General features: G+C 45.3%; 1 protein-coding gene across 3 annotated transcripts in view; it reads right to left on the bottom strand.

Moving 5' to 3' along the window:
- Positions 1 to 23,439, bottom strand: part of ZBTB7C (zinc finger and BTB domain containing 7C) — a 285,106-nt gene that overhangs the window by 135,821 nt on the left and 125,846 nt on the right. For 2 of the 3 annotated variants that reach the window (XM_077283361.1, XM_077283344.1), the window contains exon 2: positions 203 to 271. The gene's annotated coding sequence lies outside the window, so the exon portion shown is untranslated. Of the gene's footprint in view, positions 1 to 202; positions 455 to 23,439 lie in introns of those variants that run through there. The other variant, XM_077283352.1, reaches the window with a different exon arrangement.

Here is a 23,439-nt window from a genome sequence, read left to right on the forward strand (position 1 = left end):
ATGGGGTGCAGAGTGTACATTAATGAGAAAAAAAATGAACCTTTTTGAATTTACCAAATGGCTGCAATGAAACAAAGAGTGAAAAATGTAAAGGGTTCTGAATACTTTCTGTACCCATAGTATACGGTATATATATATATATATATATATATCAAACTTACTCATGACAAATAGGTCATAAAAATGTTATGAAGCAACTTACCAAACGTTACACCCACATTGGATAATAAAATTGAGTTTTCTTCAGGACTAAAATAAGTTCAGATGAAATCTAAAAAAAAAAAAAAAATCCACGTTAACATATACAAATCTGCTGTATCATTATATAATATACTGTACTGCAGTTCAATTTTCTGAAATTGCTTAATTATATTTATTTTTCATGATGTCTGATTACTGTCAGTGAATTGAAAAATTCTTATTAAACTTAGATCCTGAAACCCAGTGCAAAAATTCTCACAGCTGATGGTTTGTTACAATTGAATCCATTGTACTCAATCCTCTATGAAGATTCCAGATTCCAGACTGATACATTTCACCTATCATGATATGTTGTAGCAATCAATATAGGAAACAGTTTTCCTTTTCAGTTTATTGCCACAATTACAGCAAAATTATGGAAAAATGGTGAATGGCCTTGCAAAATTGAGACAAAGCAATGTCATTTAGTCTCAATTTTACACCAGTCACTGCAATGAACCTGAGTTTTGACCATAGGATACAAATAGGCCTTATCCACTTTAATAGGAGCTCAGCTGCAGTACATGATTACAACCACTATTCAGTGTCTGCAGCTGAACCCCCAGATGAAGGCTGGAGGCGAAACGTGCATCGGGGATGGTGCCATTCCAGCGGGATAAGGCAAGTGCATTAATGGGTACAAAAATATTATACAAAGACAGAAGAAAGACTTGAATTGCGTGCATGTCCCATTGCACTTGTGTCCTACTCCATTTAAAGTCTGTGATACTAACAAATAGGGCCCTGATTGTAAGACCCTTGTTCTCCCCTGGCACAAGACCCTGACTACGAGAAGTTTAATGAAGCAGGCGGGCACACATGTGCCTTGCCCCCACTTAAAGTCTATGGCATTGACAAGGATACTCTAGCACTGCACCTTGAAATTATGGTCACTCCCATAGACAATGAAAAGAACAGCAGTGCGCATGTGCGACCAGCAACTCCATTAGGGTATGTGTACATGCATTTTTGAGGTCTGCGGATATTTTTTCACTGGGGATTTGAGAAATCCACAGGTAAAAGGCACTGCGTTTTACCTGCAGATTTACAGCGGATTTTATGCGGATTCCACCTGCGGTTTTACACCTATGGTTTCCTATTGTGGAGCAGGTGTAAACCGCTGCGGAATCTGCACAATGAATTGACATGCTGCGGAATGTAAACTGCTGCGTTTCCACGCATTTTTTTCCGCAGCATGGGCACAGCGGTTTCTGTTTTCCATAGGTTTACATGGTACTGTAAACTCATGGGAAACTGCTGCAGATCCGCAGCAAAATCCGCAACGTGTGCACATAGCCTTACACTTCTGGAATAAGTACTTATTTTTTATGGCAAACATACCAATCTAACACTTATCCAATGGACTGTATTTACAATAACTAAACGTTTTTCAAATGAATTACCCTCCAGTTATTGCAAAGTTATACACTTTTTTGTAACCTAATTCATTACCTTATTTTGCTTCCTTCTCTTCCAAACACTATGCTGCAGAGCTGTTTCACACCGACGGTTCATGCACCTTTAGAAGCTCCTTTCAACTACTGCTCAGAAATATCTTTACGCTATATTCAACCAACCATAATATGCAAAGTCCACTATCTAAGTAGTGAGCAAAGAGGAGATTGTTGGAGATTTTGTGAAAATAGTGCATGGATCTTACTGAGCAGCAGTTGAAAGCAGCTTCTAAAGGAGCATGGAACGGGATAGCAGCAGAATGTTGAGAAACAGGGAGAAGGAAGCAAAGTAAGATTCATTAAATATATTACAAAAATTCATAACTTTGCAATGCCTGAAGGATCACTGATTTAAAAAATGTGGTTACTTTGACTTAATGTTGAGGCATCTGGTTCTTCACACTCAAGCACTGACAGACTGCAAGACCCTAGTGACATGGAGATGCCAGCACTCCTTGATATAATTAGCTCTGTTACAGTTCCCCCTTTCTTGTCACTCAACAAGGCTGATTTGCCATTCAGGGACCTGGAAAAGCTGAATGCCAATCCCTATGCGAGCTATAACAGGGATTTTTCTGAAATTTGGTAATACCTGACGCACACCATCTCCTTTGTCTCCCTTGATGACTCGATTTTGTGTATTTTCTGGGATGCGGATGGGAACTGCAGCAGAGGCTGGTGATTAGGATTCAGTACCAGATATATCAAACGTTCCATAGAATCCATATCAAACAGCATTTCCCATCAATATTTAATCAGTACATCCATGTATAATATAAAGCATTACGTAGAGAATACTGAGATGCAATAGGGGGATACACAAGGCCAGGGTCACCTTTATAGAACAGCTGGTCATAGACAACAAGCAAGGTAAAAACTGTTTTCTCAGAATTTCAAAATCACTGGTGATCTAGTAGTGAAGAAGTTAATTTGAAACCTCCTTTACCCCTTCCATGTGGGACAGTGAAGGGATACAGTTTACAGGGTAGTTAAGCTGATGAATAGTAAATTCAGGCTACTCTAGGGGGTCCTACATTTATAGGGGTGTGCCTAAAAATTATGGGCCAGTAGCAATTGGACATGTCACAAGACTTGAAAATTGAATTCATTTTGAATTTTTAGGAATTCACTGAATCTGGCAAATTTAATCTATTTCTTTGCCATTCACTTTGCGTGAATCGCCTAAACTGGTTGCTGAAATTTTACACATTGCAGAAGATCGCATCAGCCAGAGAAGGATCAGATTACCTCTGGCGGAATTCCCCACCAATGCCTTTCTGGTCTCTTATCACATGGTATAGCACAGCCAATCTGAAATAACTATCATAGCCAGTGTAAAAGCAGAGGCAGGGAATGCAGCCGCCACTTTGTAGAGACTCTGGATAGTGAGAATACATCACAGCTCACAGCTTAGGAATAGAGATGAGAGGAATCCATAAAACACTGAAGAAACTGTCCAGATAGTGAAGAGGATTAGTGTGTGAGGAAAAGAGAATAGCGATTTACACGTCTTTGAGGTTTTGTGTATCACTGTCCAAGTATGAGCTTCAAAGGACAGACTGGCCACAGTTCAGTAGGAATATATGAGGCTGCCAAGTTCAGGTCAGGAGATTCATTGCCAGTCCAAGCATCGTGGTTCATACACTGCTCGTGATACACGAATGTCTGAATTCAGCCATAAGAAAAGTCAAGGATTAATTTGTAGGAAATTAGGATTTAATAATAAAAAAAATAGAGATATTAAATCACTGCTCTAAAATGTGTTGTGATTAGGGTTTCCACCTGGTCTGTAAATTATTAACTTAGCCTGTATTTTTACTCGGAGTCAAGTGAAATTAAAATATTTTTCTTGGCATTAGCAAAAGCCAGTATTTTTGAATTGTAAATCTCATCCACGTGAGAGTGACGGGATGAAGCTTGTGTGGGTACTAACCTCTGCTGCGTTAGCAACCAGCTCTTGTTCCTCCTTCTCCTCCTCAGCCTCCACCTCCTCATTGTTACCCAATCCGAGCTGAGCAGATGAGATGATCCTGGGCTTTGTATTATCGCACTGTCTCATGTCTTCCTCCATCCCCAGCTGCTCCGCATGCAAAGCTTCAAAATTAATTGTGAGCAGCGAGTGTTTAAGTAGGCACAGAAATGGAGATCGTTGCACTGATTATGGCATCATCGCCGCTCACCATCTTTGTGGAGTCCTCAAAGTCTTGGAGAACCACACAAATGTCAGACATCCATGCCCACTCCTCAGCTGCTATGTGTGGTGATGACCAGTATACCGACAGGCGTGTTGGAGCTGGTATTCAACAACTGGCCATTGTTGCTCACAAAGCCTTACCAGCATGTGCAGTTTGGAGTTCCAGTGCATGGTGACGTCACACCAGTCGGTGAGCTGGCACTTGCTTGCGCTGCTGCAGTACTGCCAGAGCAGCGGCAACTGTAGCCGACTTGCGGAAATGGGTGCTGAGGTGGTTGTAGGTACAGCAGCGAGAGCCACAGATCTGTCTGGTGTGTTATTCCTTTCAATAACTCTGCCACGGTGTGCAGTTTGTCTCCTAAACAAATTAAATTCAGTAGAGCCTATTCACACTTTGCTGAGACAGTGCCGCAGAGTTTCCCACTTCTGGGTGATGTGGACGATGTGCTCTGAGATAACACATCGGAGATGGAGGATGAGGAGGAGCAGGAGGGGGGTGCAGGAACTGCTGTAGGAGGTGGAGGAAACCCTGATAGACGTAGGGCCAGCAATTCTCATTGTCTGTAGCACATGTGCTGTGCCAGGGCCAGCCTCTGCCACCACAGTGTTCACCCAGTTTGCTGTCAGGGAACTAAACCGTCACTGGCCACAAGCTGTTATGGACCTGGTGGTTAGGAGCACCTGAAATGACCTGATAGTCAAAACTGCAAAATAGAGCGAGCTCTGTGAAGTGGGAGCTCTGCTGACCGCAGCCCTAATCCTATTATCACACACACTAGAATTAGCCGTGGATCGTGCCTGACTCTGCCTAGATGACTCTTCACAGCCTGAGAGGTAACTACCCCTAAAGAGAAATATAGCCTCACCTTGCCTCAGAGAAATTCCCCAAAGGAAAAGAGCAGCCCCCCACATATATTGACTGTGAGTTAAGAGGAAGGCACAAACACAGGGATGAGACAGGTTTCAGCAAAGGAGGCCAGACTTACTAAATAGACAGAAGATAGATAAAGGGATCTTTGCGGTCAGCACAAATAACTACAAAAAGCCACGCAGAGTGAGCAAAAAACCCCCGCACCGACTCACGGTGCGGTAGGTGCCACTCTGCAACCCAGAGCTTCCAGCTAGCAAGACAATATCATGATAGCCAGCTGGACAGAAACTTAGCAGGTACTCAGAAATATATTCAGCACACAAATGAACAACAAATGAGCTTAGCAGGGACTTAGCTTCTGCTGAAGTAGACAGGTCATCAGGAGATCCAAGTGAGATCTGAACCAGTACTGATACATTGACAGCTGGCATCAAGTAACGATCTGAGCAGAGTTAAATAGAGGAACCAGCCCAGTCCTAAACAATGCAGCTGAGGAAGCCACTTCAAAACCAGCAGCTCCACTTTCAGCCACCAGAGGGAACCCACAGACAGAACTCACAGAAATACCATTCCTGACCACAGGAGGGAGTTCGAGAACAGAGTTCACAACAGTACCCCCCCCCCTTGAGGAGGGGTCACCGAACCCTCACCAGAACCCCCTGGCCGATCAGGACGAGCCAAATGAAAGGCACGAACCAAATCGGCAGCATGGACATCGGAGGCAAGAACCCAGGAATTATCTTCCTGACCATAGCCCTTCCACTTGACCAGATACTGAAGTTTCCGTCTCGAGATACGAGAATCTAAAATCTTCTCCACCACATACTCCAATTCTCCCTCGACCAACAGCGGAGCCGGAGGGTCAACGGAAGGAACAATAGGCGCCATATATCTCTGCAACAACGATCTATGGAACACATTATGGATGGCAAAAGAAGCTGGAAGGTCCAAACGAAATGACACAGGATTGAGGATTTCAGAAATCTTATAAGGCCCAATAAAACGAGGCTTAAACTTAGGAGAAGAAACCTTTATAGGAACATAACGAGATGACAACCAAACCAGATCCCCAACACGAAGTCGAGGACCAACACGGCGACGGCGGTTAGAGAAACATTGAGCCTTCTCCTGTGACAATGTCAAATTGTCCACTACATGAGTCCAAATTTGCTGCAACCTGTCCACCACAGAATCCACACCAGGACAGTCCGAAGGCTCAACCTGCCCTGAAGAGAAATGAGGATGGAAACCAGAATTACAATAAAAAGGTGAAACCAAAGTAGCCGAACTGGCCCGATTATTAAGGGCGAACTCAGCCAATGGCAAGAAGGTCACCCAATGATCCTGATCAGCAGAAAGAAAGCATCTCAGATAGGTCTCCAAAGTCTGATTGGTTCGTTCAGTTTGGCCATTTGTCTGAGGATGGAAAGCAGAAGAAAAAGACAAATCAATGCCCATCTTAGCACAAAAGGACCGCCAAAACCTCGAAACAAACTGGGAACCTCTGTCCGACACAATGTTCTCCGGAATGCCATGCAAACGAACCACATGCTGGAAAAACAACGGAACCAAATAAGAGGATGAAGGCAACTTAGGCAAGGGTACCAAATGGACCATCTTAGAGAAGCGATCACAAACCACCCAGATGACCGACATCCTTTGAGAGACAGGGAGATCTGAAATGAAATCCATGGAAACATGCGTCCAGGGCCTCTTCGGGACCGGCAAGGGCAAAAGTAACCCACTGGCACGAGAACAGCAGGGCTTCGCCCGAGCACAAGTCCCACAGGACTGCACAAAAGCACGCACATCCCGGGACAAGGAAGGCCACCAAAAGGACCTAGCCACCAAATCTCTGGTACCAAAAATTCCAGGATGACCAGCCAACACCGAACAATGAACCTCCGAGATAACCCTACTAGTCCATCTATCAGGGACAATGTTGTGAACTCTATTTTTAGGCTCCCTCTAGTGGTCACAAGCGGTACTGTGTAGTGTTGTCTTTCTGCAGGTTGGCTGCATCAGCTGGTTCGTTATCCTTGGTTGGCTTACTATTTAGCTCACCTGGATACTCAGTTCCTTGCCTGCTATCAATGTATTCAGTGCTCTTCAGATTCCTTGTGATTACCTTGCTCCCAGCCTCTCCAAGACAAGCTAAGTTTTTGTCCGTTCATTTTTTGATTATCAGCATTCATCATGTTTCTTGTCCAGCTTGCTAAGATGTGATCTCCTCGCTTGCTGGTTGCTCTAGGGGACTGAGTTTCTCCCCCCACACCGTTAGTTGGTGCGGAGGTTCTTGAAATCTCAGTGTGGATATTTTGTAAGGGTTTTTTACTGACCGCACAGACCCCTTTACTATTTTCTGCTATCTAGTATTAGTGGGCCTCATTTGCTGAATCTGTTTTCACCCCTGTGTATGTGCCTTCCTCTTACCTCACCGTTATTATTCTTTGGGGGCTTTTATATCTTTGGGGATTATTTCTCTGGAGGCAAGAGAGGTCTTTCTTTCTCTCTAGGGGTAGTTAGTTCCTCAGGCTGGCTCGAGACGTCTAGGATTTTTAGGCACGTTCACCGGCTACTTCTAGTGTGTTTGGATAGGTTCAGATTTGCGGTCAGTCCAGTTTGCCACCTCCCTAGAGCTTGTCCTATGTTTGTTACTTAGCTGGAGTAATTCGTGATCCTCAACCACTAAGGATCATAACAGTATAGCAGGCCAAAAAAGTGTTTAATGCATCGCAGAAGTGGGATAAAAAGAAGACCTGAGTACATTTTTTTTTTCCCTCCTGCTTTTCCTTTGCTGCAGTCTGTTTAGCTTCTTTCATCCCCTTGATCTCTGGGTGGTTTTGAGCTCAGCTGCAGACATGAATGTTCAGACTCTGACTTCTAGTGTGGATCATCTTGCTGCACGGGTGCAAAGTATTCAGGATTTTGTTATTCATAGCCCTATGTCAGAACCAAAGATACCCATTCCTGAGTTGCTTTCTGGAGATAGATCTAGGTTTCAGAATTTTAAGAATAATTGTAAGTTATTTCTGTCTCTGAGACCTCGTTCCTCTGGTGATTCCGCTCAGCAAGTTAAAATTGTTATCTCCTTGTTGCGTGGCGACCCTCAAGATTGAGCTTTCTCTCTGGCGCCAGGAGATCCTGCATTGCTTAATGTAGATGCATTTTTTCTGGCTCTTGGACTGCTTTATGAGGAGCCTAATCTTGAGAATCAGGCAGAAAAAGCGTTGCTGGCTATCTCTCAAGGTCAGGATGAAGCAGAGGTGTATTGTCAAAAATTTCGGAAATGGTCGGTGCTTACTCAATGGAATGAGTGTGCCCTGGCTGCAAATTTCAGAGAAGGTCTTTCTGAGGCCGTTAAGAATGTTATGGTGAGGTTTCCCACCCCTACAAGTCTGAGTGATTCTATGGCTTTAGCCATTCAGGTTGATCGGCGTTTGCGGGAGCGCAAATCTGCTCATCCTTTGGCGGTATTTTCTGAACAGAGACCTGAGTCTATGCAATGTGACCGAACTCTGACCAGAATTGAGCGACAAAGTCATAGACGTCAAAATGGGTTGTGCTTTTACTGTGGTGATTCTACTCATGTTATCTCAGCATGCTCTAAACGTTTAAAAAAAATCGCTAAACCTGTCACCATTGGTACAATACAGCCTAAATTTATTTTGTCTGTTACTTTGATTTGTTCTTTGTCGTCCTACCCGGTTATGGCTTTTGTGGATTCGGGTGCTGCCCTGAATCTGATGGATTTGTCGTTTGCCAGGCGCTGTGGTTTTGTCCAGGAGCCTTTGGAATTTCTTATTCCTCTGAGGGGAATTGATGCTACGCCATTGGCTGAGAATAAGCCTCAGTATTGGACGCAAATGACCATGTGCATGACTCCCGTACATCAGGAGGTGATTCGCTTTCTTGTTTTGCATAATTTGCATGATGTTGTTGTTTTGGGTCTGCCATGGCTGCAGACTCATAATCCAGTTTTAGATTGGAAAGCTATGTCTGTGTCAAGTTGGGGTTGTCAGTGAATTCATGGCGATACTCCGTTGGTGTCTATTGCTTCTTCCACTCCTTCTGAGGTCCCTGAGTTTTTGTCTGACTACCAGGATGTATTTGATGAGCCCAGGTCCAGTGCCCTGCCCCCTCATAGGGATTGTGACTGTGCTATAAATTTAATTCCTGGTAGTAAATTCCCTAAGGGACGACTTTTTAATTTGTCTATACCAGAGCATGCCGCGATGCGGAGTTATATAAAGGAGTCTTTGGAGAAGGGACATATTCGCCCATCCTCTTCCCCTCTTGGTGCAGGATTTTTTTTTGTGGCCAAGAAGGACGGTTCTTTGAGACCTTGTATAGATTATCGTCTTCTGAATAAAATCACAGTCAAATTTCAGTATCCTTTGCCACTATTGTCTGATTTGTTTGCTCGGATTAAGGGGGCCAGTTGGTTCACTAAGATAGATCTCCGTGGTGCGTATAACCTTGTGCGCATTAAGCAGGGAGATGAATGTAAAACAGCATTTAATACGCCCGAAGGCCATTTTGAGTACTTGGTGATGCCTTTTGGACTCTCTAATGCTCCTTCTGTGTTTCAGTCCTTCATGCATGACATCTTCCGAGAATATCTGGATAAATTTATGATTGTTTATCTGGATGACATTTTGGTCTTTTCTGATGATTGGGAGTCCCATGTGAAGCAGGTCAGGATGGTGTTTCAGGTCCTGCGTGCTAATGCTTTATTTGTGAAGGGCTCAAAATGCCTCTTCGGAGTACAGAAGGTCTCCTTTTTGGGTTTTATTTTTTCTCCTTCTACTGTGGAGATGGACCCAGTCAAGGTCCAAGCTATTCATGACTGGACTCAGCCTACGTCTGTTAAGAGTCTTCAGAAGTTCTTGGGTTTTGCTAATTTTTACCGTCGTTTCATCGCTAATTTTTCTAGCGTGGTTAAACCTTTGACGGATTTGACCAAGAAGGGTTCTGATGTGACTAATTGGTCTCCTGCGGCCGTGGAGGTCTTTCGGGAACTGAAGCACCGGTTTTCTTCAGCTCCAGTCTTATGTCAACCAGATGTCGCTCTCCCCTTCCAGGTCGAGGTTGATGCTTCTGAGATTGGAGCAGGGGCTGTTTTGTCGCAGAGAAGCTCTGATGGCTCTGTGATGAAGCCATGTGCTTTCTTTTCAAGAAAGTTTTCGCCTGCCGAGCGGAATTATGATGTTGGTAATCGGGAGTTGTTGGCTATGAAGTGGGCATTTGAGGAGTGGCGACATTGGCTCGAAGGAGCTAAACATCGTGTGGTGGTCTTGACTGATCACAAAAACCTGATTTACCTCGAATCTGCCAAGCGCCTGAATCCTAGACAGGCTCGTTGGTTGCTGTTTTTCTCCCGTTTCAACTTCGTGGTCTCATACGTGCCTGGTTCGAAGAACGTGAAAGCTGATGCACTTTCTAGGAGCTTTGTGCCTGACTCTCCGGGAGTTTCTGAGCCGGCTGGTATTCTCAGAGAGGGAGTGATTTTGTCTGCCATTTCCCCAGATTTGCGACGAGTGCTGCAGAAATTTCAGGCGGATAGACCTGACCGTTGTCCACCAGAGAGACTGTTTGTCCCGGATAGATGGACCAGCAGAGTCATTTCCGAGGTTCATTCTTCGGTGTTGGCGGGTCATCCTGGGATTTTTGGTACCAGAGATTTGGTGGCTAGGTCCTTCTGGTGGCCTTCCTTGTCGCGGGATGTGCGTTCCTTTGTGCAGTCTTGTGGGATTTGTGCTCGGGCTAAGCCTTGCTGTTCTCGTGCCAGCAGTTTGCTTTTCCCTTTGCCTGTCCCGAAAAGGCCTTGGATGCACATTTCCATGGATTTTATTTCAGATCTTCCAGTAGCTCAGAAAATGTCTGTCATCTGGGTGGTGTGTGATCGTTTTTCCAAGATGGTCCATTTGGTGCCCTTGCCTAAGTTGCCTTCCTCCTCCGATTTGGTTCCTCTATTTTTTCAGAATGTGGTTCGCTTGCACGGCATTCCTGAAAATATTGTGTCTGATAGAGGATCCCAGTTTGTGTCCAGGTTTTGGCGGACTTTTTGTGCTAAGATGGGCATTGATTTATCTTTTTCGTCGGCCTTCCATCCTCAGACTAATGGCCAAACCGAGCGAACTAATCAGACGTTGGAAACTTATTTGAGATGTTTTGTTTCTGCTGATCAGGATGATTGGGTGACTTTTTTGCCATTGGCCGAGTTTGCCCTTAATAATCGGGCTAGTTCTGCTACTTTGGTTTCGCCTTTTTTCTGCAATTCTGGTTTCCATCCTCGTTTTTCCTCGGGTCAGGTTGAGTCTTCTGACTGTCCTGGGGTGGATTCTGTGGTGGATAGGTTGCAGCAGATTTGGAACCATGTGGTGGACAATTTGAGGTTGTCACAGGAGAAGGCTCAGCGCTTTGCCAACCGCCGCCGCGGTGTGGTCCCCGACTTCGTGTTGGGGATTTGGTGTGGCTGTCTTCTCGGTATGTTCCTATGAAGGTCTCCTCTCCTAAATTCAAGCCTCGCTTCATCGGTCCTTATAAGATCTTGGAAATCCTTAACCCGGTGTCTTTGCGTTTGGATCTCCCAGCATCGTTTGCCATTCATAATGTGTTCCATAGGTCTTTGTTGCGGAGGTATGTGGTACCTGTGGTTAATTCTGTTGAGCCTCCTGCTCCGGTGCTGGTCGAGGGAGAATTGGAGTACGTGGTGGAGAAGATTTTGGACTCTCGTATCTCTAGACGGAGGCATCAGTATTTGGTTATGTGGAAGGGCTATGATCAGGAGGATAATTCCTGGGTTGTCGCCTCTGATGTTCATGCGGCCGATTTGGTTCGTGCCTTCCACGCTGCTCATGCTGATCACCCTGGGGGTCTTGATGAGGGTTCGGTGACCCCTCCTCAAGGGGGGGGTACTGTTGTGAACTCTATTTTTAGGCTCCCTCTAGTGGTCACAAGCGGTACTGTGTAGTGTTGCCTTTCTGCAGGTTGGCTGCATCAGCTGGTTCCTTATCCTTGGTTGGCTTACTATTTAGCTCACCTGGATACTCAGTTCCTTGCCTGCTATCAATGTATTCAGTGCTCTTCAGATTCCTTGTGATTACCTTGCTCCCAGCCTCTCCAAGACAAGCTAAGTTTTTGTCCGTTCATTTTTTGATTATCAGCATTCATCATGTTTCTTGTTCAGCTTGCTAGGATGTGATCTCCTCACTTGCTGGTTGCTCTAGGGGACTGAGTTTCTCCCCCCACACCGTTAGTTGGTGCGGGGGTTCTTGAAATCTCAGTGTGGATATTTTGTAAGGGTTTTTTACTGACCGCACAGACCCCTTTACTATTTTCTGCTATCTAGTATTAGTGGGCCTCATTTGCTGAATCTGTTTTCACCCCTGTGTATGTGCCTTCCTCTTACCTCACCGTTATTATTCTTTGGGGGCTTTTATATCTTTGGGGATTATTTCTCTGGAGGCAAGAGAGGTCTTTCTTTCTCTCTAGGGGTAGTTAGTTCCTCAGGCTGGCTCGAGACGTCTAGGATTTTTAGGCACGTTCACCGGCTACTTCTAGTGTGTTTGGATAGGTTCAGATTTGCGGTCAGTCCAGTTTGCCACCTCCCTAGAGCTTGTCCTATGTTTGTTACTTAGCTGGAGTAATTCGTGATCCTCAACCACTAAGGATCATAACAGGACAAACAATCTCTCTGCAGGACAGCGGTCAGGTCTATCCGCCTGAAACTCCTGTAGAACCCGCCGCAAGTCAGGGGAGATGGCAGACAAAATTACCCCCTCTTTGAGAATACGAGCCGGCTCAGAAACTCCCGGAGAATCAGGCACAAACTCCTTGAAAGGGCATCAGCCTTCATATTCTTAGAACCCGGAAGGTATGAAACCACGAAATCGAAATGGGAGAAAAACAGTGACCATCGAGCCTGTCTAGGGTTCAACCGCTTGGCAGACTCGAGATAAGTCAGATTCTTGTGATCCGTCAAGACCACCACGCGATGCTTGGCGCCCTCAAGCCAATGTCGCCACTCCTCGAATGCCCACTTCATGGCCAACAACTCCCGATTGCCAACATCATAATTACGCTCAGCAGGCGAAAACTTTCTAGAAAAGAAAGCACATGGCTTCATCACAGAGCCATCAGAACTTCTCTGAGACAAAACAGCCCCTGCTCCAATCTCAGAAGCATCAACCTCGACCTGAAAAGGGAGCGAAACATCAGGCTGACACAACACAGGGGCCGAAGAAAAATGAAGTTTCAGCTCCTGAAACGCCTCAGCGGCCGCAGAGGACCAATTCACCACATCCGCACCTTTCTTGGTCAAATCAGTCAGTGGTTTGACAACACTAGAAAAATTAGCGATAAAGCGATGGTAAAAATTCGCAAAGCCCAGGAATTTCTGAAGGCTCTTCACAGATGTAGGCCGAGTCCAATCATAAATGGCCTGAACTTTAACAGGATCCATCTCGATAGTAGAAGGGGAAAAAATGAAGCCCAAAAAGGAAACCTTCTGAACTCCGAAGAGACACTTAGACCCCTTTACAAACAAGGAATTAGCACGAAGGACTTGGAACACCATTCTGACCTGCTTCACATGAGACTCCCAATCATCCGAAAAGACCAAAATATCATCCAAATATACTATCATGAATCTATCCAGATACTTTCGGAAGATGTAGTGCATAAAGGACTGGAATACAGATAACGCATTAGAAAGCCCGAATGGCATCACCAGATACTCAAAATGGCCCTCGGGCGTATTAAACGCGGTTTTCCATTCATCGCCCCGCTTAATCCGAGCAAACAAATCAGACAATAGAGGCAAAGGGTACTGAAATTTGACCGTGATTTTATTAAGAAGGCGGTAATCTATACAAGGTCTCAGAGAACCATCGTCCTTGTCCACAAAAAAGAACCCTGCTCCCAACGGTGACGATGACGGGCGAATATGCCCTTTCTCCAAGGACTCCTTTATATAGCTCCGCATTGCGGCGTGTTCTGGCACAGATAAGTTGAAAAGTCGGCCTTTAGGAAACTTACTACCAGGAATCAAATTAATAGCACAATCACATTCCCTATGAGGAGGCAGGGCACTGGACTTGGGCTCATCAAATACATCCTGGTAATCCGACAAAAACTCAGGCACTTCAGAAGGAGTGGAAGAAGAAATCGACAACGCTGGAACATCACCATGGGCCCCTTGACAACCCCAACTGGACACAGACATAGATTTCCAGTCCAATACTGGATTATGGACCTGTAGCCATGGCAAACCCAATACGACCACATCATGCAAATTATGCAACACCAAAAAGCAAATATCTTCCCGATGTGCAGGAGCCATGCACATGGTCAACTGGGTCCAGTACTGAGGCTTATTCTTGGCCAAAGGCGTAGCATCAATTCCCCTTAATGGAATAGGATGCTGCAAGGGCTCCAAGAAAAAAACACAGCGCCTGGCATACTCCAAGTCCATCAAATTCAGGGCTGCGCCTGAATCCACAAACGCCATAACCGAGTAGGATGACAAAGAGCAAATCAAAGTAACGGACAAAAGAAATTTAGGCTGTATAGTACCAATGGTGACAGACCTAGCGGACCGCTTAGTGCGCTTAGGACAACCAGAGATAGCATGAGTGGAGTCACCACAGTAAAAACACAGCCCATTCTGACGTCTGTGCTCTTGCCGTTCAGCTCTGGTCAAAGTCCTATCACATTGCATAGGCTCAGGCCTCTGCTCAGAGGACACCGCCATATGGTGCACAACTTTCCGCTCCCGCAAACGCCGATCGATCTGAATAGCCAAGGACATTGATTCATTCAGACCAGCAGGCGTGAACCACCATAACATCCTTAAGGCCCTCAGAAAGACCCTTTCTGAAAATTGCTGCCAGGGCACACTCATTCCATTGAGTAAGCACAGACCACTTTCTAAACTTCTGACAATACATTTCAGCATCATCCTGACCCTGACATAGAGCCAGCAAGATTTTCTCTGCCTGATCCACAGAATTTGGTTCATCATAGAGCAATCCAAGCGCCAGAAAAAACGCATCTACATTAAGCAATGCAGGATCTCCTGGCGCAAGGGAGAATGCCCAGTCTTGAGGGTCACCACGCAACAAGGAAATAATGATTTTTACTTGCTGACTAGAGTCACCAGAGGAGCGAGGTTTCAGAGCAAGAAACAATTTACAATTATTCTTGAAATTCAGAAACTTAGACCTATCCCCAGAAAACAAATCAGGAATTGGGATTCTAGGCTCTAACATAGGATTCAGAACTACATAATCCTGAATGCTTTGTACCCTTGCAGTGAGATTATCCACACTAGAGAACAGACCTTGAATGTCCATATCTACACCTGAGTCCTGAACAACCCATAGGTTTAGGGGGAAAAAAAAGACTAAACACACTGCAGAGAGAAAAAAAAAATGGTCTCAGAACTTCTCTTATCCCTCTATTGAGATGCATTAACACTTTATGGCCAGCTGTACTGTTATGGACCTGGTGGTTAGGAGCACCTGAAATGACCTGATAGTCAAAACTGCAAAATAGAGCGAGCTCTGGGAAGTGGGAGCATTGCTGACCGCAGCCCTAATCCTATTATCACACACACTAGAATTAGCCGTGGATCGTGCCTGACTCTGCCTAGATGACTCTTCACAGCCTGAGAGGTAACTACCCCTAAAGAGAAATATAGCCTCACCTTGCCTCAGAGAAATTCCCCAAAGGAAAAGAGCAGCCCCCCACATATATTGACTGTGAGTTAAGAGGAAGGCACAAACACAGGGATGAGACAGGTTTCAGCAAAGGAGGCCAGACTTACTAAATAGACAGAAGATAGATAAAGGGATCTTTGCGGTCAGCACAAATAACTACAAAAAGCCACGCAGAGTGAGCAAAAAACCCCCGCACCGACTCACGGTGCGGTAGGTGCCACTCTGCAACCCAGACCTTCCAGCTAGCGAGACAATATCATGATAGCCAGCTGGACAGAAACTTAGCAGGTACTCAGAAATATATTCAGCACACAAATGAACAACAAATGAGCTTAGCAGGGACTTAGCTTCTGCTGAAGTAGACAGGTCATCAGGAGATCCAAGTGAGATCTGAACCAGTACTGATACATTGACAGCTGGCATCAAGTAACGATCTGAGCAGAGTTAAATAGAGGAACCAGCCCAGTCCTAAACGATGCAGCTGAGGAAGCCACTTCAAGACCAGCAGCTCCACTTTCAGCCACCAGAGGGAACCCACGGACAGAACTCACAGAAATACCATTCCTGACCACAGGAGGGAGTTCGAGAACAAAGTTCACAACAACAAGCGTTTGTTCATGTGTTGGTCTTTAAGTGGACAATCCCTGTAAGTGCGTTGGTACGGGCATGGGTGATGTTCCTGGACATATGCTGGCACAAAGTGTGGGCACCACACCTGGAGAAATAGAGTGGCTGGGGACCGAGTACCAAGGGACAACTGCCGCCAGCTGGCGGACATCCTCCCTGCTCACAAGCCTAAATGGCAACATTTCCATGGCAAGGAGCCTAAAAATGTGCCCACTTAGCATTTGGGCCTGTGTGTGTGGCTGGGAACTTTCTTTTTCATTCTAAGCCCTGGGATAGGGACAGCTGAACTCTGTGCTGGGACAAGAATGTGGCAGTGCCTAGTGATTGTGCCTCAGAATGTGCAAGTACAGGTGTAGGGTGGGAGGCATCTGCGCCAGTGTCACGGACTGGGGATTGGCAAGCACCTAGAACCGAGGAAGATGCAGTGGTGTCACCCGCTGGCATCAATTGTAGACCCAGGCATTCAGCCCACCGAGTCGGCTGCTTAGATGACATGTGCCCGATCATGTTGGTGATCAAGGCTCTTAGTGATCAAGGCCCTACTGATCTTGGCATGGCACAGGTTCAGAGGTTACAAATTACCATTTTTTGTCTCAGAACTCTCTTTAAAAAAGTCCCAGACTAGGGAACTCTTTGACGTAGAAATTCACGAGTATTGGTGCTCTGTGAAACAGTTGTCCGCATTCTCCCTCTGGTCAACCCACTGTCATTTCCTGCCTGTTTTGGTGCTGTCGATCCTTCCCTCTCAGCACTGCTGGCCTTGCTCTGTAACCCAGCTTCCCAGGTTCGGTCGATGACTTTGTTTTCCACCACCTTGTCTTCCACCACCGCACCCTGGCCCTCCTGACTTGGTGACTTAACAACAACCTGACTTATCGTCAACTGTGACTCATGATCATCTTCCTCCCTAGACAATATTTGCAGTTCCCCACATCATCTTCTTGTGACCGTGGCTGCTCTAAGTTTTGTGCATCACTAAACAGGATGTCCTTCTGTCTCTTTTGGAACATGCACAGTTAAAGGCCACAATTAAGAAATGATTATGTAAATAGCTCCTTGGAGAGTTCTATTGTGGGATCACTGCTCTCCTTGGTCGCAACATGGAGGGAGGAAGGAGGATCATGGTGAGGCTTAAGTGATCCAGACTCTTGTATGTCAAGACTGGACCATGTGGAAGACTGGGTGGTGCTGCCAAGCTTGCTGAAAGCATTATCTGCTATCCAACCGACCACCTGTTTGCACTGGGGTGGCTTCAGAAGTTGTGTCTGACGCCTCCCTGCAAAGGAAGCTATGTGTCGTGGATGGGCTTGTTGCTTGTAGTACAGGAACAGGCATAGCCACATCTGCCCCATGTCCTCAACATATACGTGCACCATCATCAGCACTTCCACTTCCCCATATATTACCGCGCACCTTACACATTTTCTAATTGCTAGGTTTCTGAAAACCAAGTTTCCCTGATTAATTGAAACTAATTTTTTTTTATAAAAAAAAAAATGTGGTCAACTGTAGCAGGCCAAGCGTTTTTTTCTTTAAATTTCAAACCACCATAATATTGCATAAAGCACATTAAACTGTATGGATGACAATGGTCAATTTTTGGAACAAAAAATTGGGTCACCTGTAGAAGGCTGTCAGGGATTTAATTTCTCAAGGACTTTCTTAATTCCACAAATTCCTGATATCACAGTCTGGGAAGGTCACAAGTACCACCCGCTGTGATCTTTGGAGTGAACAGCTCTCTGCTGCCCCCTATTTTCCAGACAAATACACGATTGGCTGACAATCAACGGAGAAGGCTGCAGCCTATTCGTACCACTAGGCCAGCTATCGGAAACCTAACGGTAAAGGTAAGGTCTGTACACCTCCGGATTCCAACACATTGAATATGTATATACACCCTGGTATGGTCACAGCTAACTCTTCGATAACCTCAGACTACTCGCTGCCACCACAAAACTGTCTCGGTTATTTGGACACCGCTTACGGTAGCTTATGCTTCGAGGTGTAGTTTACAAAACAGAAGGAATAGAACTATTACATTTTATTTTTAATCCAAAGGGAGACAGTGTTTATCAAAAATATACCAAAGATTTTACAAGTGTTACAAAACAATCTACTATATAATTGTCTAAGGGGTACTTCCGTCTGTCTGTCTGTCCCGGATATTCATTGGTCACGGCCAATGTCTGTCATGGAAATCCAAGTCGCTGATTGGTCGTGGCAAAACGCCCACGACCATTGCCACGACCAATCAGCGACGGGCGCAGTCCGACGGCAACATGGCCGTTCCTTCCTCCCCGCAGTCAGTGCCCCCTCCATACTCCCCTCCAGTCAGCGCTCACACAGGGTTAATGGCAGCGCTAATGGACCGCAATATGCCGCGGTGTAACGCACTCCATTAACGCTGCTATTAACCCTGTGTGATCAACTTTTTTACTATTGAGGCTGCCTATGCAGCTTCAATAGTAAAAAAATCTAATGTTAAAAATATTAAAAATAAAAAATCATCATATACTCACCTTCCGGCGCCTTTCCCGCTCCTCGCAACTCTCCGGGAACCGGTCCATGCTGTGATCTCGCGAGGTGATGACGTAGCGGCCTCGCGAGACGGCTACATCATCATCTCGCGAGACCGCAATGCACTCTTCAGACCGGAGCGCACGAGCAGCGTCGGTAACCGCTTCCTGGATCCAGGCGCCAATGGAAGGTGAGTATATAACTATTTTTCATTTTAATTCTTTTTTTTTAACAGGGATATCATGCCCACATTGCTATATACGTGGGCTGCGCTATATACAACGTGGGCCGCACAAAATACAATGTGGGCTAAGCAATATACACCGTGGGCTGCGCAACATACAACGTGGGCTGCGCAATATACTACGAGGGCTGCGCAATATACACCGTGGGCTGTTGTTGTGAACTCTATTTCTGGGCTCCCTCTTGTGGTCACAAGTGGTACTGTGTGAGTGCTGTCTTTGGGCTCCCTCTGGTGGCTCTTTGTGTCTTTCTGCAGGTCTGTGGCTGGGATCAGCTGTCTCGTTATCTGTTAGTTGGTTTCCTATTTAGCTCACCTGGACTCTCAGTTGTTGCCTGCTGTCGATGTATTCAGTGCTATTCTGATTCCTTCTGACTACCTTCGCTCCACATTGGGGAAAAAAATTCCTTCCCGACCCCACATACGGCAATCAGACTAGTTCCCTGGATCAACGCCTTATCAAGGAATCTAATATATATACCCTGTAATATTATACTTTTCCAGAAAGGTATCCAGTCCCCTCTTAAATTGAAGCAATGAGTCACTCATTACAACATCATATGGCAGAGAGTTCCATAGTCTCACTGCTCTTACAGTAAAGAATCCGCGTCTGTTATTATGCTTAAACCTTTTTTTCTCCAGACGTAGAGGAAAGATCAGCAGAAAGGTCTTTGTACTGTCCCCTCATATATTTATACATTAACATAAGATCACCCCTTAGTCTTCTTTTTTCCAAACTAAATAGCCCCAAGTGTAATAACCTATCTTGGTATTGCAGACCCCCCAGTCCTCTAATAACCTTGGTTGCTCTTCTCTGCACCCGCTCCAGTTCAGCTATGTCTTTCTTATACACCGGAGACCAGAACTGTGCACAGTATTCTAAGTGTGGTCGCACTAGTGACTTGTATAGAGGTAAAATTATGTTCTCCTCATGAGCATCTATGCCTCTTTTAATGCATCCCATTATTTTATTTGCCTTTGTAGCAGCTGCCTGACACTGGCCACTGAATATTAGTTTGTCATCCACCCATACACCCAGGTCTTTTTCATTGACGGTTTTGCCCAGAGTTTTAGAATTAAGCATATAGTTATACATCTTATTACTTCTACCCAAGTGCATGACCTTACATTTATCCCCATTAAAGCTCATTTGCCATTTATCAGCCCAAGCTTCTAGTTTACATAAATCAGCCTGTAATATAAAATTGTCCTCCCCTGTATTGATTACCCTGCAGAGTTTAGTGTCATCTGCAAATATTGAAATTCTACTCTGAATGACCCCTACAAGGTCATTAATAAATATGTTAAAAAGAAGAGGGCCCAATACTGACCCCTGTGGTACCCCACTACTAACCGTGACCCAGTCCGAGTGTGCTCCATTAATAACCACCCTTTGTTTCCTATCCCTGAGCCAACTCTCAACCCACTTGCACATATTTTCCCCTATCCCCATTATTCTCATTTTATGTATCAACCTTTTGTGTGGCACCGTATCAAAAGCTTTTGAAAAGTCCATATACACTACATCTACTGGGTTCCCTTGGTCCAGTCCGGAACTTACCTCTTCATAGAAGCTGATCAAATTAGTCTGACATGATCGGTCCCTAGTAAACCCGTGCTGATACTGGGTCATGAGGTTATTCCTCTTCAGATACTCCAGTATAGCATCCCTTAGAATGCCCTCCAGGATTTTACCCACAGTAGAGGTTAAACTTACTGGCCTATAATTTCCGAGTTCAGTTTTTGTCCCCTTTTTGAATATTGGCACCACATTTGCTATACGCCAGTCCTGTGGTACAGACCCTGTTATTATGGACTCTTTAAAGATTAAAAATAATGGTCTATCAATGACTGTACTTAATTCCTGCAGTACTCGGGGGTGTATCCCATCCGGGCCCGGAGATTTGTCAATTTTTGTGATTTTTAGACGCCGCCGTACTTCCTGCTGGGTTAAGCAGGTGACATTTAATTGGGAATTTTTATCACTAGTCATATTGTCTGCCATGGGATTTTCTTTTGTAAATACTGATGAAAAAAAGTCATTTAGCATATTGGCTTTTTCCTCATCCTCATCCACCATTTCACCCAGACTATTTTTAAGGGGGCCAACACTATCATTTTTTAGTTTCTTACTATTTATGTAGTTAAAGAATATTTTGGGGTTATTTTTGCTCTCTCTAGCAATGAGTCTCTCTGTCTCAATCTTTGCTGCCTTGATTTGCTTTTTACATAATTTATTTAATTTTTTGTATTTATTTAATGCCTCCTCACTACCTACTTCCTTTAATTCTCTAAATGTTTTCTTTTTGTCACTTATTGCGCCCCTTACAGCTTTATTTAGCCATATTGGTTTCCTCCTATTTCTAGTATGTTTATTCCCATACGGTATATACTGTGCACAGGTTCTATCCAGGAGGCTAATAAACGTCTCCCATTTTCTTTGTGTACTTTTATGTCTCAGGATATCGTCCCAGTTAATTGCACCAAGATCCTCTCTCATCCGTTGGAAATTTGCCCTCCGGAAGTTTAGTGTCCTTGTCACCCCTCTACTACACATCTTATTAAAGGAGACATGAAAACTTATTATTTTGTGATCACTATTCCCCAAGTGACCCCCAACCCTTATATTTGATATGCGGTCTGGCCTGTTGGTTAATATTAGGTCTAGCAGTGCCCTACTTCTTGTTGGGTCCTGAACCAGTTGTGAAAGGTAATTGTCTCTCATAGTTGTCAAAAACCGATTACCTTTACTGGAACTGCAGGTTTCTGTACCCCAATCTATTTCAGGGTAGTTGAAGTCCCCCATAATAATGACTTCTCCTTGAGTCGCAGCTTCATCTATTTGCTTTACGAGGATATTCTCCATTGCTTCCATTATTTTTGGAGATATATAACAAACCCCTATCAGTAATTTATTATTTTTTCCCCCTCCCCTTATCTCCACCCACAGGGACTCTACATTTTCATTAGATTCACCTATATTATCACGCAGGATGGGTTTTAAGGTCGATTTTACAAACAGACACACCCCACCCCCTCGCTTATCTGTACGGTCATTTCTGAAAAGGCTATAGCCCTGCAAGTTAACAGCCCAGTCATGGCTCTCATCCAGCCACGTCTCAGATATCCCCACCATGTCATAATTATGCTCCAACAACATTAGTTCTAATTCGTCCATTTTGTTGGCGAGGCTTCTGGCATTAGTATACATGCACTTGATGTTCCTCTCTGTACCTCTATTCTTTCTTAAATTACTAACTGTTCTAACCCCACCCCCCATGCCACCGCCACCCCCAACTTCCTTATTTGTGCCCAGGTCTCTATCTGCACTATCTTCCCCTCCTATAAAATGAATACCCTCCCCCCCCAATCCCTAGTTTAAACACTCCTCCAACCTTCTAACCATTTTCTCCCCCAGCACAGCTGCCCCTTCCCCATTGAGGTGCAGCCCGTCCCTAGCGTAGAGTCTGTAGCCAACTGAGAAGTCGGCCCAGTTCTGCAGGAACCCAAACCCCTCCTTCCAACACCAATTCTTGAGCCACTTATTAACCTCCCTAATCTCCCGTTGCCTCTCTGGCGTGGCACGTGGTACAGGCAGTATTTCAGAAAATACCACGTTGGAGGTCCTTGCTTTCAGCTTGCAGCCTAATTCCCTGAAATCATCTTTAAGGACCTTCCACCTACCTCTAACTTTGTCATTTGTGCCAATGTGCACCATGACCGCTGGGTCCTCACCAGCCCCTCCCAGTAATCTGTCCACCCGATCAGCGATGTGTCGGACTCGAGCGCCAGGTAGGCAGCACACCGTTCGACGATCCCTGTCTTTGTGACAGATTGCCCTATCTGTTCCCCTAATAATTGAGTCCCCCACTACCAGCACCTGTCTGGCCTGCCCTGCTCTCCTATTTCCCTCCTTACTGGAGCAGTCACTCCTCTGGCTTTCAGAGGACATGCCTGGCTGCAGCAGTGCTACCCCTGTACTGGCACCCCCCTCATCTGCCAACTTAGCAAACTTATTGGGGTGAGCCAGATCAGGACTAGCCTCCCTGGCACTCTTCCCTCTACCCCGCTTTCTGACTGTCACCCAGCTAACTGCCTCATTGTCCTGCAGCTCCATCCTACCATCCCCGTCCTCATCTATCCCATTGAGCGTCTGCTCTGTGAGCAGAAGACTCCTCTCCATATTGTCTATGGATCTCAGTGTTGCCAGCTGCACATTTAGATCCAGTATCTGGGTTTCCAAATGCACAACGTGCTCACATCTCGCACAGCAGTATGCACCCTCGACCGGCTGATCAAGGACTGCATACATGTGGCAAGATGTGCACTGGATGGCATTAACAATAGTGGAGCACATTTCCTAATGGGGATTGCACCACAGAAACGTTAAATAAAAATAAATACAAAGTATTAATTAACACTAGTGCAGCGCCCCAGAGTCCTGGTCGTTGCAGTACTGTGGCTCCGCCGCTATGGGGAGCTATGGTACGTTTGATGGCACTGAAGGAGTTCGTCTAACCAGGTATCACAGACACCAATACATTTCACAGCCGGGCCTCCGGGGGGAG

The sequence above is a fragment of the Ranitomeya variabilis genome, chromosome 1, assembly GCF_051348905.1.
Source record: "Ranitomeya variabilis isolate aRanVar5 chromosome 1, aRanVar5.hap1, whole genome shotgun sequence".
NCBI lineage: Eukaryota > Metazoa > Chordata > Amphibia > Anura > Dendrobatidae > Ranitomeya > Ranitomeya variabilis.